The sequence below is a fragment of the Lepus europaeus genome, chromosome 5, assembly GCF_033115175.1.
Source record: "Lepus europaeus isolate LE1 chromosome 5, mLepTim1.pri, whole genome shotgun sequence".
Lineage (NCBI taxonomy): Eukaryota > Metazoa > Chordata > Mammalia > Lagomorpha > Leporidae > Lepus > Lepus europaeus.
This window is the reverse complement of record NC_084831.1, coordinates 131,144,034-131,156,326: the sequence shown is the minus strand read 5'-3', so window position 1 is coordinate 131,156,326 and position 12,293 is coordinate 131,144,034.

Here is a 12,293-nt window from a genome sequence, read left to right as displayed (position 1 = left end):
CTTCTTTTTTACTATACCTATTCATTTCCCTATCTCCTTTTAAAAAAAATTCTGTTAATTTCCTTAAGACACACACACAGATCCACAGAGAAAGGGAAAAAGGAGAGAGAGCCAGTGAGCGAGCGAGCGTGCCTCTATGCACTGGTTCACTCTCCAGATGTCCTCAACAGTTGGGTCAGGGCCAGGCCAAAGCTAAGAGCCTAGAACTCAGTCTGGGTTGCCCCATCACCTGTTGCCTCCTATAGTCTGAACTGACAGGAGACTGGAGTTAGGAGCAGAGCTGGGAATCAAACCCAGGCACTCTGACATGGTACCAGTGGTTAACCCTTGGCCATACATCCGCCCTCATCTCACCACCTCTTAAGATCTGTTCAAGATTTTCCTCTTGAACTCAAGTCCTCCCCCTCCTCCTCCTCTTCCTCTTTCTAGTCTCTTCTTTGCTTATCCCTTAGTGATCACAAGTACTCTTGTGCCTATTTTGATTTTCTGAAGTCCAAAATCCCTTCTCTTTAAGAAAATCCATCATTTCACACTTGTTCTGTGAAGACAGTAGCTGCTATAATGCTGAAGTTAAAGGCCAGTTCTCCCCCACTTCAGAGGAGCCAAGGAGGCAGACTTGTGCCTCTGGCTTTGCCAGTTAGATATTTGCTTCTTGGACTCTGTCCCTTGAGACCATGAACAACAACCTGGGGACATTTGGAGGTCTCATCCATTATGGCAGCAGCAGGAGGAGGTACAGACCTTTTTGAGAGTCTTTTCTGACCATTCTGTGAAAATTTACAACCTCCCTCTCCTCAAGGCACTTCCCTTCAATCCAAGATGTTTCTTGATTTAATTTATGAGTATATTATGCAGCTGCCCTACTCAAAGGTAAGTTATCTGAAGATGGAAATAATGGGCTGTCTCCTGACCACTGTATCCCTAGTGCCTAGAGCAGGCACTCAGTAACTGTTCAGTGGGTGATTGATTGACCTGTCTTGGTTGCCTAGCCTTCTACAACTCCCTGGATTCCTGGGCTTTGCAGGAAGCCTGTACTTCTAACCTACCACCAACTCTGGGAGCTGATAACCTTCCAAGCGTGATCCAATCTGGAAAGTTAGCCACAATCAGTTTCTGTTTCATGTGGGAACACTGTATTATAGGCTTCTCATTCACTGCATGTCCAAAGCCACACTCACAGCCTTTCCAATAAAACCTTTATGTATTTCAGCAAAGGACAACATCATCTCAGCAGTTACCTTAGCTAGAAACTTGCCAACATTCTCTGGGGTTCACCCTGTGGACTTGGGCGTCAGATGGCCCTGCAGTGGAATCCAAGAAGAGACATTTATTTAGCTGTGTGACTTTGGGAGGAAGTTATGTAAGTTCTCTGAACTTGTTTTGACTCTTCATCTTCAAAATTAGTAGAGAAGCATCGATTTGGCTTGACTGATATGAAGACAGGCTAAGGCTTTGGGTATTCTGGGGGCAGTTAGTAGCAGTCTGTGTTAGTGGGCGCTCGCCCCAGTGTCCCTTCTAGTCATTCTGTCCTAGTTCAGGTCTTCAGTCTCTTTGGGCTTGAACAAGTATAGCAATCTACTAATTGGCTTCTTTTTCAACCCTTCACCACCTGACATCATAGTCATCTTTCTTTCTTTTTTTTATATTTTAAAAAAGATTTATTTATTTATTTGAAAGGAGAGTTACGGACAGAGAGCGAGAGATCAGAAGAGGAACAGCCAGGACATGAACTGGTGCCCATATGGGATGCCAGCTCTGCAGGTGGAGGCTTAGTCTATCATGCCACAGCACTGACCTCCATAGTCATCTTTCTACAGTGGAACTCATCTCCCGGATCTGTGACCTGTGCTTTTAGGAAAAAGCCCAGACTCTCAAACCTGGCATTTCTAAATCCTTAACAGCCTCACCTCAAACTACTCTTGCAGAACCCTGCATTATTTAAAGTGTATTTTCATTGAAAGACAGAGAGACAGAGATAGAAAGAGAAATGGAGGAAAAGAGAGAGTTTCCATCCTCTGGTTCACTCTCCAAGGGCAGAAACAGCTGGAGCTGAGCCAGGGTGAAACCAGGAGTCTAGAACTGAATCCAGGTCTCCCACGTGGGAGGCAGGGACCTGAGTACTTGACTGATCATCTACTGCCTCCCAGTATTTGCATTATAAGAAAGCTGGATTGGAAGCAGGGGAGCTGGGACTTGAACCGGGCACTCTAATAATATGGGTCTCAGGCATTCCAAGCAGCAACTTAACCACTGTGCCAAGTGCCCACCCCAAGAACCCTCTCATTTAACATAATTTTATAAATATTTCTTAAGTGCCTTTTGGATGTCAGACACTAGTAGCACTTACATTTTAATAGGGGAACCTATCAATAAAAACACTAAGATAATCACAGATTGTGATTTTATATGGGCATTTTGTGCTTCTAAATAAGATTCTTGACACTGAGTAATTTATAAAGAACAGAATTTGTTTCTCACAATTCTGGAGGCTGGGAAGTTCAAGGTCAAGGACTAGCATGTGGCAAGGACCTTCTTGCTATATCATCAAATGGTGAATAGTTGAATGGTGTCAGAGTGAATCCACTCCCTCAAACCCATTTTTCAAAATGTTTCTTTTTTAAAAAAAATGTATTTGAAAGGGAGAGAGAGAGAGAGAGAGAGAGAGAGAGAGAGAGAGACCTTCCATCTGCTGATTGTCTCCCTAAATGCCTGCAACAGCTGAGGCTGGGCCAGTCCTAAGCCAGAAACCTGGAACTTCAACTGGGTCTCCCATGGATGTGGCAGGGACCCAGGTACCATCACTTGCTGCCCCCCGGCAGAAAGCTGACTCCAAAGTGGAGCCAGAACTTAAGAACTTTGATATGGGATGCAGGTGTCCCAGGCGGCACCTTGACTGCGGGGCCAAAGGCCTGCCCTTCTGGGGGCCTCTTTATAATGGCATTAGTCTATTAACACGAGTGGTTCCCTCATGCTCTGAACGCTTCTCGTTAGATTCCACCTTGCAGCGTGGTTGCATTGGCAATCAAGTTTCTGACACATGAATTCTGGCAGACAAATTCAAACTGTCCCAGTGAGACTAAGACTTAAACTGAAGGCTTTATGGGGCATGGAGCAATTCTGTCATCTCTTTTGTGCTTATGTCATCACCACCCCCACCACCCCCACCCCCCAAGCCAGGAGCATATTCCCGGACACCATTGCTCCTTTATCTGATGTCCCAGAAAGAGACACAATGACTTACAGCTCCCAACCTGATCTGCAGTATAGGGTCACGCTTGGCTGGATGTTACCAACGTCCTTCCACGGTCACGGCTTGCCCTGTAGACTTCAGAGCAAGGCATAAATATTTACTGTTACTCACTGGGAGTTCAGATTTGTTTGTTATTTTGGCAAAGCTACAATAATGCAGATATAAGACTAACAGACCTTTTGGGCTGAAAATATAGGAAAAGGAAAACAATAGAATGAAGAAAGGTGTTGATGATCAAGGTAGAGAAGATGAATGGGAGAAGATGAATTTGGGTAGGAGAGTCAAGTTCTGTTTCGGGCTTCCTGAATTCTGGGTGGGTCTATCGTTCTTGAACAAGTACTCTCAGAACAGTAATGACTAAGCATGTGCTTCGTAAAAACAGTTCGATGTGGGTATCTGGTGGACGACGGTTTTATGCATTTACTCATGAATCCGAGCTTTTTCTCTCTCATGGCTCTGCACCACTCCAGAGCTATCTCCAGCTGCATGGGAAGCTAGGAACTGTTTATCTGGGTGCTCAAGGTGAAAAGCATTTGATGAATGATGACCCAGTCACTGCCACTGCTTTTTCCTGAGATGCCTTGTAGGTGTGCAGGAGAAGACAGAGACTGCTGATGAGAATAGGAGTCTGAGCTTGAGACTCACATTTAGAAATCAAGAACATAGGAATAGTGTTGAAAATCACATTTATTTTTATTTACTTTCCTCATTCACTACTTTTTTTTTTTAAAAAAAAAGATTTATTTATTTATTTGAAAGTCAGAGTTACAGAGAGGAGAGGCAGAGAGAGAGAGAGAGAGAGAGAGAGAGAGAGAGAGAGAGAATCTTCCATCCGCTGGTTCAGTCTCCAGTTGGCTGCAATGGCCAGAGCTGAGCCAATCCGAAGCCAGGAGCCAGGAGCTTCTTCTGGGTCTCCCACATGGGTGCAGAGGCCCAAGGACTTGGGCCATCTTCTACTGCTTTCCCAGGCCATAGCAGAGAGCGGGATTGGAAGAGGAACAGCTGGGACTGGAACCGGCACCCATATGGGATGCTGGCACTGCAGGTGGCGGTTTTACCCACTAAGCCACAGCGCTGGCTATGTCCACTACTTTCTTAAAGGATGTAGGCTCCATAGTGGTCTAATAATATGTGCCAAAAGCCTAAAACAGTGTCTGACACATTGTAGGTACACAATAAACATTTACTTTTTATTTATTAAAGAGAGAGAGAGAGAGAGAGCTCTTTCACCTGCTGATTTCTTCCTAATTAGCCTGCAACCGTTGAAACAGTTGAGGCCGGGCTAGCCCTAAGCCAGCAATCCAGAATTTCACCATCTGGTTAGCTCACTGATTAGGACTGGATTAGAACCTTCTGGCCTGGAGGATGAGTATGGCTGACTGCCCGTGAGCCGTTCTCCTGGCTCCTCTGCTGGTGCCTCCTAACACAGTACTCATTGTACTCTCCAAGCCTCTGGTGTTCTGTGGTGTCTTTCATTTAAACTTCTGTAGGGGCCCCACCTCTCTCTAGGAGATCGTCCTAGGCAGAATTTAGAGGGTTCTAGGTCAGCTCTGTCTCCTTGCTGTGGCTCAAATGCAGTCCATGTAAATATTCATACATCATTTCTCACCACTGGGGAGGGGAGCTGGCTACCAGCGCAGTCTCCTCTCTCACCCATTTGGATGATTGTTTTCTGTGCTGGGAGACACATACCCTCAATCCAAGTCGTCTTCCTGCAGGTGCTCTCACCATGCTTGTGGTGAGTGGGAGCCATCACCCACCTGAATGCCTCAGGGTAGTGGGACCTTCAGTACAGAATCCTTTCCCTAAATCCTTTCCAATATTCAATCTCCCAAACATCAAAAAAACTTTGGTTTCTATTAATTATTTAACTGGTTCTTGGAAACCTACCTTGCATTTCCATGCATGATATTGTTTCTCCATTCCTTTCGGGCTCTGCTGTGTATTAGGTTTTGGTGCTATGGTCAAAACGTCCCATTTAACATCCTGTTTGTTGAACATGTAAATCATGACCCATGTGGCTCAAAGAATTATTGCTATGAAATAAACAGCTCATCAGTCAAAAAAGTAATTTCTAAATAATCCAAGTGTTTCCCTTGCATTTTCCCCAAACATCATGAAGGGACCAACAGATTACAATAATGTATCAAAAAGCCTCATTTTCCCTTTTCTTTGTGTTTTTCATATCTCACTACTGCTGTCATTCCTTTCCAAGATTTTCCTAAACTATTCTGCTTAAGACATGACCCTTGGTCCTCTCCCTTTCCATAGTCCCTTTCTCCATATTTTGTATCTCTGAAAAACCCCAAAGGCCAGGGCCAGACAGGAACTGTCTGGAATGTTCATGGTGGTGGATGTTTGGCTGGTCATTGCCAAGGATTGTGTGTCTGTATGACATTTAAAATCTCTTGTAGACAGGTGGGTCTGTGTGAATGCTCCCTAATGGAATGTAAAGAAGAGTGAAGAATGTTATTTCCATATTTTTAAAAGATTTGTTTATTTATTTTGAAAGTCAGAGTTACAGAGAGAGAGGGAGAGACAAAGAGAGATTTTTCCTTCCAGTTATTTACTTCCCAGGTGACCACAATGGCCAGTGCTGGGCCAGGCTGAAGTCAGGAGCCAGGAGCTTCATCCAGGTCTCTCATGTAGGTGGCAGGGGCTCAAACACTTGAGCATCTTCTACTGCTTTTCCCAGGCCATTAGCAGGGAGCTGGATTGGAAGTGGAGCAGCTGAGATGTGAACTGTCACCCATATAGGATGCTGATGTCACAGATGATGACTTTACTTGTTATATACAAATTGACCCATATGCTACCTGGACTTGCTTTTCTGTTCTCTTGAGCCAGAATGGCGATGAGCAAAGTCCTCTTGACTGGTAGAACTACCCTCAGTCTGGGTCTCTGCACTTGAGGGAGAGCTGCTTGCCAGCCTGAAATAGCTCCACCAAGATGTTACATGAGTGGGAAATAAAGGTTTGTTTTTCATGGGCTATTTTATTTGGTGTTTATTTATTAAAACTGTCTGATGATGCTAAAATGCAGAAATGAGAACAAGAAATGGAGTAGTGTCATAATAAAGATCTAAAATCTGTAACTTTGAGTTATCAGTTAAGCACCCTCGATAGTTGGGATGGCAGATGCAAGTTCCTCCTGACCTGGATTTATGGACAAGGCTGTCGGCAAGAACTTTATGATGAGTTGGTTGCTGCCTGCTGCCTTTAGCAAGGTACAGCTCCCCAAACTTTGGAGCCAGGTGTTTTGGAGTTAAGAATTTTTTTTGAATTTAGAGAGTTAGCAGTGTATATATTTTGTAATGCAGTACAAAATACCCTAGTTTGGGGCAGCTCCTCAGAATCAAACACATGACTGTTTTCTGCAGTGAAATGTATGATCATGTATAATTACTCACCCAGAGCAGGTGAAGTAAAAGCTATAAATAGCCCATCTCAATTTGGGTCACTTTACTACCAGTCTGTCACAGCAATGAGCTACTGAGATACTTGTTCTCAGAGCTTTTTGGGTTTCAGAATTATGAGTAAGTGATTGTGGACCTGAATTATAAGAGACAGATGAGTCTAGACAATGACTGACCTGCTTTTATGTGGAAAAGGATCAGGCAGAGTTTGGAATTTGAGGCATCCCTGGGTCATACCTCTTACATACCAGGGGATGAGACTTTCCTTGCTCACAGACTTTCCATTAAGACTTCTTTGGCAAAAGGAACCCAGCTCTGAAGCAAAGATCAGAATATGTACTCTGCCTTCCTACCACACCTATTGTTTCAGAGAGTTGTGAAGTAGCCTTTATAAATTGGGAAAAAATATCCACTCACAGCTGCATATCTGTGTTCATTTCATTGTATACCAACTTTCGTTTGTGCAAACAGATTTTTGCTACACATCTAGTTGACTTTGTGCATAGAGTATTTTGGAAGCCATCCTATATCAGCACTTGACTTACTGCTGTCATCTTGACTGTGGCATTTTAATACAACATATAAGTTTGCCTATACAACAGTCCCCCCTTACTCACATGATTTTGCTTTCGGAGGTTTCCTGCAGTCAACCACAATCCAAAAAGAATTACATGGAAAACTCCAGAAACCAACAAGGGCTAAGTTTGAAATTTTGTGCCATTCTGAGCGGTGTGATGAAATCTCACACTGTCCCGCCTGAGACATGAATCATTCCTTTGTCCAGTGCGTGGGACCTCCTCCCTGTCTGTGAGTCACTTATTAGATGTCTGGGTTATCAGATCTTGGTATTTCAGTGCTTGTATTCAAGTAACCTTAATGTTACTTAATAGTGGCCTCCAAACACAAGAGTAATGATGCTGACAATTTGGATATGCCAAAGAGAAACCATTAAGTGCTTCCTTTAAGTGAAATGGTGAAAGTTATTTTCTTTATCATGGGTGTCTATGTATAGGAAAAAAAAACTTTTATATACATATGGCTTGGTACTACTTGTAGCTTTAGACTCCTGCTGAAAGTCTTGGAATGTGGATAAGGGGAGACCACTGTACTTTGCTACACAGCTCTTTATGGGTGGATGATTTAGTTGACCCCCCCCCCATTATTACTGCAAAGTACTGTGGTGAACATTCCTGAGGAATTGAAGAGATACTCTAGCACATTTTGCTATGGTGTTGGTTTGGGATCGAAATAAGGGCATAAGCTCATAGATGTAGCTTGTGCATGTGAATTCATTTGTTGGTATATTTCTAGCTCTGTCTCCTATGAAGGCATGAAAACAACAGTATCTGAGTAGCAATGAGCATGTCTAGTGTCCAAATATTGGCTTCCAAATACTATTTTCTACAGAAAGGAATCGAGGATCCTTGAATAAATGACTGATTCCAGATATGGCACAAGGAAAGACAAAATAAGCGTGGAAGGTATTTTTGTGTCAAACAGTTAAAATTTCTGAAAGAATAAAAAAGGTGTTATTATTCCCATTATTCACAAGGATATAGGAATCAGTTTGCAGCTTCCACCGAGCAAACCTGGGAAAATTTCAGCATCAAAACAAATAATAATAATAACAGATACAAACTATTGAATTATGTAAAAATTTGTGAGTTATACCAATATGAATAAATGCATAAATAGATAAATGAGGCAAAAGAGAGAACTCTAAATTTTAGTAAGCTATCAAATAATAATTATAGGGGGAGGGGCTGGTGTTGCGGTACAGTGGGTTAAACCACTGCTTAAGATGCTGGCATCTTATGTCAAAGTGCTAGATAGAGCCCTGGCTGCTCTACATCCAATCCTGCTCCCTGCTAATGCACCTGGGAAGGCAGCAGACAGTGGGCCAAGTAATTGGGTCCCTGCCACTCTGGTTTTGGCCTGGCACACACCTGGATGTTTTGGCCATTTGGGGAGTGAATCAGCAATTGAAAGCTCTCTCTCTCTTTCTTTCTCTCTGTGCCTGCCTTTTAAATAAACAAATACATAAATCTTTAAAAATGTATTGTGTGAGTCCATACAACAGTATGGAAATCACTTTAAGTAGCACTCTGACCTCAGAATCAGCCCTTAAGGCATTCTGGTCTGGCTGAAAAGCCCAGGGAAGCATTTCAGGCATGGAAAGCCAAGACACTTTGGCAAAAAATGTTCTACATAAAGGATCTCTGTGAGACCCTAGTGGAAAGAAGTGGTCATCAAAGAAGGATGTGCTTATCTCTGTAGGGAGGAGAGAACTTCTACTTTGCTTATGGCCTTGTTGAGTTAGTGGGTCCAAAAGGCTTCCATAGCCTAGGCAGCTCATGTCAAGAGCCTTGGGTGATCACTGATGTCGTACATAAGAGTGTTAATTGTTAAATAAACAAGAGTCACTGTGTACTAACTTCCCATGCAAGCCCTCTGTCCTCAAAAGGTTGTATCATAAGACTTAATAGTAAAACTTGTTTTCAAGCATCACTTGCTTTTAGTGTATTAAGTGGAGGATATTCTTATGTCTCATAAGTTATAATTATGTCTAAGAGCTTGCAAAGATGTATCATTCTTGGATTCTTCTTTAAAGATAATTTTCTAAAAGTAAAGAAGGGGAGGAAGGAAGGGAAAAGAGGAAAGGAAAAAGCAAAAGCAAAATCACCTTTCAAATGCACTAACTTTGAACAGCCCTTGTCTGCACTGTTGAGGAAGTTTTTGTCGTTGTCTTAATTCTTTTTCTTTCTCATACAAAGGGTTGAACTCTTTACCTAGAATAATCCTTTGTATATAAAGTTAAATGAAAATAAATCTCAGTGAAAAACAGGACAGGTAACAGGAGAAGGAAGAGGAGGAGGAGTGGGAAAGTGGCTGCAATGGCCAGGGCCAGGCTGGGCTGAGCTGAAGCCAGGAGCCAGGAGCTCTGTCCAGGTCTCCTATGTGGGTGGCAGGAGCTCAAACCCTTGGGCCATCTTCCACTAATACCTGTCTGGGATGCTGGCGTCAAAGGTGGTGGTTTTACCTGCTATGCCACAATGCTGGCCCCCTGATATAGTCCTAATAAACATGTCAAAGCCATAAGAAAGACTGATGAACTGGTCCTGGTTGAAGGAGACTGGAGGGACATGACAACCAAGTGTTGTGTGTGATCCTCAGATCTTGCCTATCATAGATATGAGGACAATGGACAGAAATTTGAATGTGCTCTGTGGATTAGATCAAATCAGGCGAGACCTTTAAAAACAGTTGAAGCATGAGGGATATTTGTCTGTTGACACAGAAGCAACTGAAAAAGGGGCCACGTGACTGAAACCCGGGGGTGGCCTTCAGGAGCTGAGAGTGCCCCGCCCCCCACCAGCTGATGGCAGGGACAATGAGGACCTCAGTCCTACAAGTGAAACAAACGGGACTCTGCAGCAACCTGGGAGAGTTTGAAAGAGGACCGCAAGCTCCACAGGGGACTGCAGCCTGGTCTACACTTTGATTTTAGTCTGATGAGACCCTGAGCAGAGAATTGGGTTACCTTGTGCCCAGATTTTTTTTTTTTAATATTTCTTTATTTATTTGGAAGGCAGTTACAAGGAGGGTATGGTGCTGAGGAGAGAATAAGATCTTCCATCTTCTGGTTTACTCCCCAAATGGTTGCAATGGCCAGGGCTGGGTCAAGTTAAAGCCAGGAGCCCTGAGCTCCATTCGGGTCTCCCACATGAGTGGCAAGGGCTCCAGTACTTGGGCCATTTTCTGCTGCCTTCCTAGGCACATTAGCAGAGAGCTGAGTCAGAAGCAGAGAAGCTGGGACTTAATCTGGTGTTCCTATGGGATGCCGGCATTGCAGATGACGGCTTGACCTGCTTTACCACAATGTCTGTTCCAATGCCCAGATGTTCGAGCTGCTCTGACCTCAGGTCCTTTGTACCTGCTTTTCCTACCTTGCTTCCTTCTTGCCTGTCTTCATTCATGTCACATCTCAGGGAGGCCTCTCCTAAACAGCCCAACTAAATGGGCAAACCCCTGTCCACCCTCTATCCTCTTTCCTTGCTTTGTTATCTTCAGAGCACTGTATACCCAACCTTCTGTTGTAATGTATTCCCACACTGTCGCTTTCTTCCATTCCAATGTAACCTCTCTGCAAGAAAATACTTCATCTTACATTTGCTAGGCCTCAGGCAATCTCAGCATTTGGTAGGTGTCCAACAAACAGTTATTTAATAAGTTAATGAGCAAATCGGAGCAATGCTGCTGTGATTGGCTGAGCTCTTTGCTTGGCTTCAGTGTGGTGAATGAGACGAAGGTCAGCTCACCTCTCTGCCTGCTGCAAAGCTGAGCTGTTTTGCCTCACTGCTCGGTGTGTGTGTGTGTGTGTGTGTGACCCACCTTCTGTTCAGTGTCTCCTTGGCGAAGATCCACTTTCCTTGGCTCTGATTCTGCCCGTTGTCCTCTGTCCTCCTCTCTCCTGTCAGATTCCCTGGCTCTGGAGAAAATGACACTGGGCAGGGGCTTGATAGGGCCGAGCCAATGAGTTCACTCAGCTTTTCAGATAGAAAGCTCACTAGGAATGTTGCAGAAGCCAGGCTTTCCTGTTTCAGCATCCAGGTTAGAAGTTGTGAATGAAAATAGAGCAATGACTTTTTAAAGTCAAGTGTGTTTGTGCCTTGTTTTTATTTTATTCCAGTGTAAGAGACAGACATGTTCATAAAGGAAAAATAGTTGAAGTTTTAGGAAATCCAAATAAAGAGCAAAACAGTATAAAATTATTCACAATTCTATTATTAGACATCCTGGATATTTTGTGAACATTCTTCCAATCTCTTTTTCTATTATGTAAAAGCAAATATATAAAATATACAAAATGACATTATCTTAAACAGTATATCAAATTGGTATAGACTCACAAGTGATACCATGCCTTTTCTTGGGTGCACAGGACCCATGTTTCATGGAAACATGGAATTAAAAGATAAGTCTATTTTGAGGCAAATATATCTGAAATCCATGCATTTTTAAACAACACTCCTTTCCATGAACCTTTTTTTTTATAAAATTATTTATTTACTTGATTTATTTGAAAGGTAGAGAGAGAGAGAGAGAGAGAGAGTGCTTCCTTTTTCCACTGTTTACTCTCCAAATGCCCACAAACTACTGGGGCTGGGCCAGGCTGAAGCTGGAAACTGGGAGCTCAATCCAGGCTCTCACGTGGGTGGCAGGGACACACCTCGTTGACCCACGACCTGCTGCCTCCCAGGGTCTGCACTAGCAGGAAGCTGGAAATAGGAGCCAGAGCTGGAAATCCAATGTGGGAAACAGGCATCCAAGTCCTAAATGAGCTCTTAACCACTAGGCTAAATGCATGACCCTGGCTTTCTATAAATTAAGGAAATTAGCCCTTTGTTGTCTTTGTGTTTAAGTATCTTTTTAAATTTGACACTGATCTTTCAACTTTGTTCATATTACTTCTGTTCCGTAGAAAAAGATTTGTATTCACATTTTTTTCACCTCACACTCTCCAAGTTTTATGTTTTTCCTACCTACACTCATATTTTCTGTTGGAAATTTATGGCTTATTTTATGTTCAACTCCTTAGTATATGTTGAATCTTTGATAATTTATGTT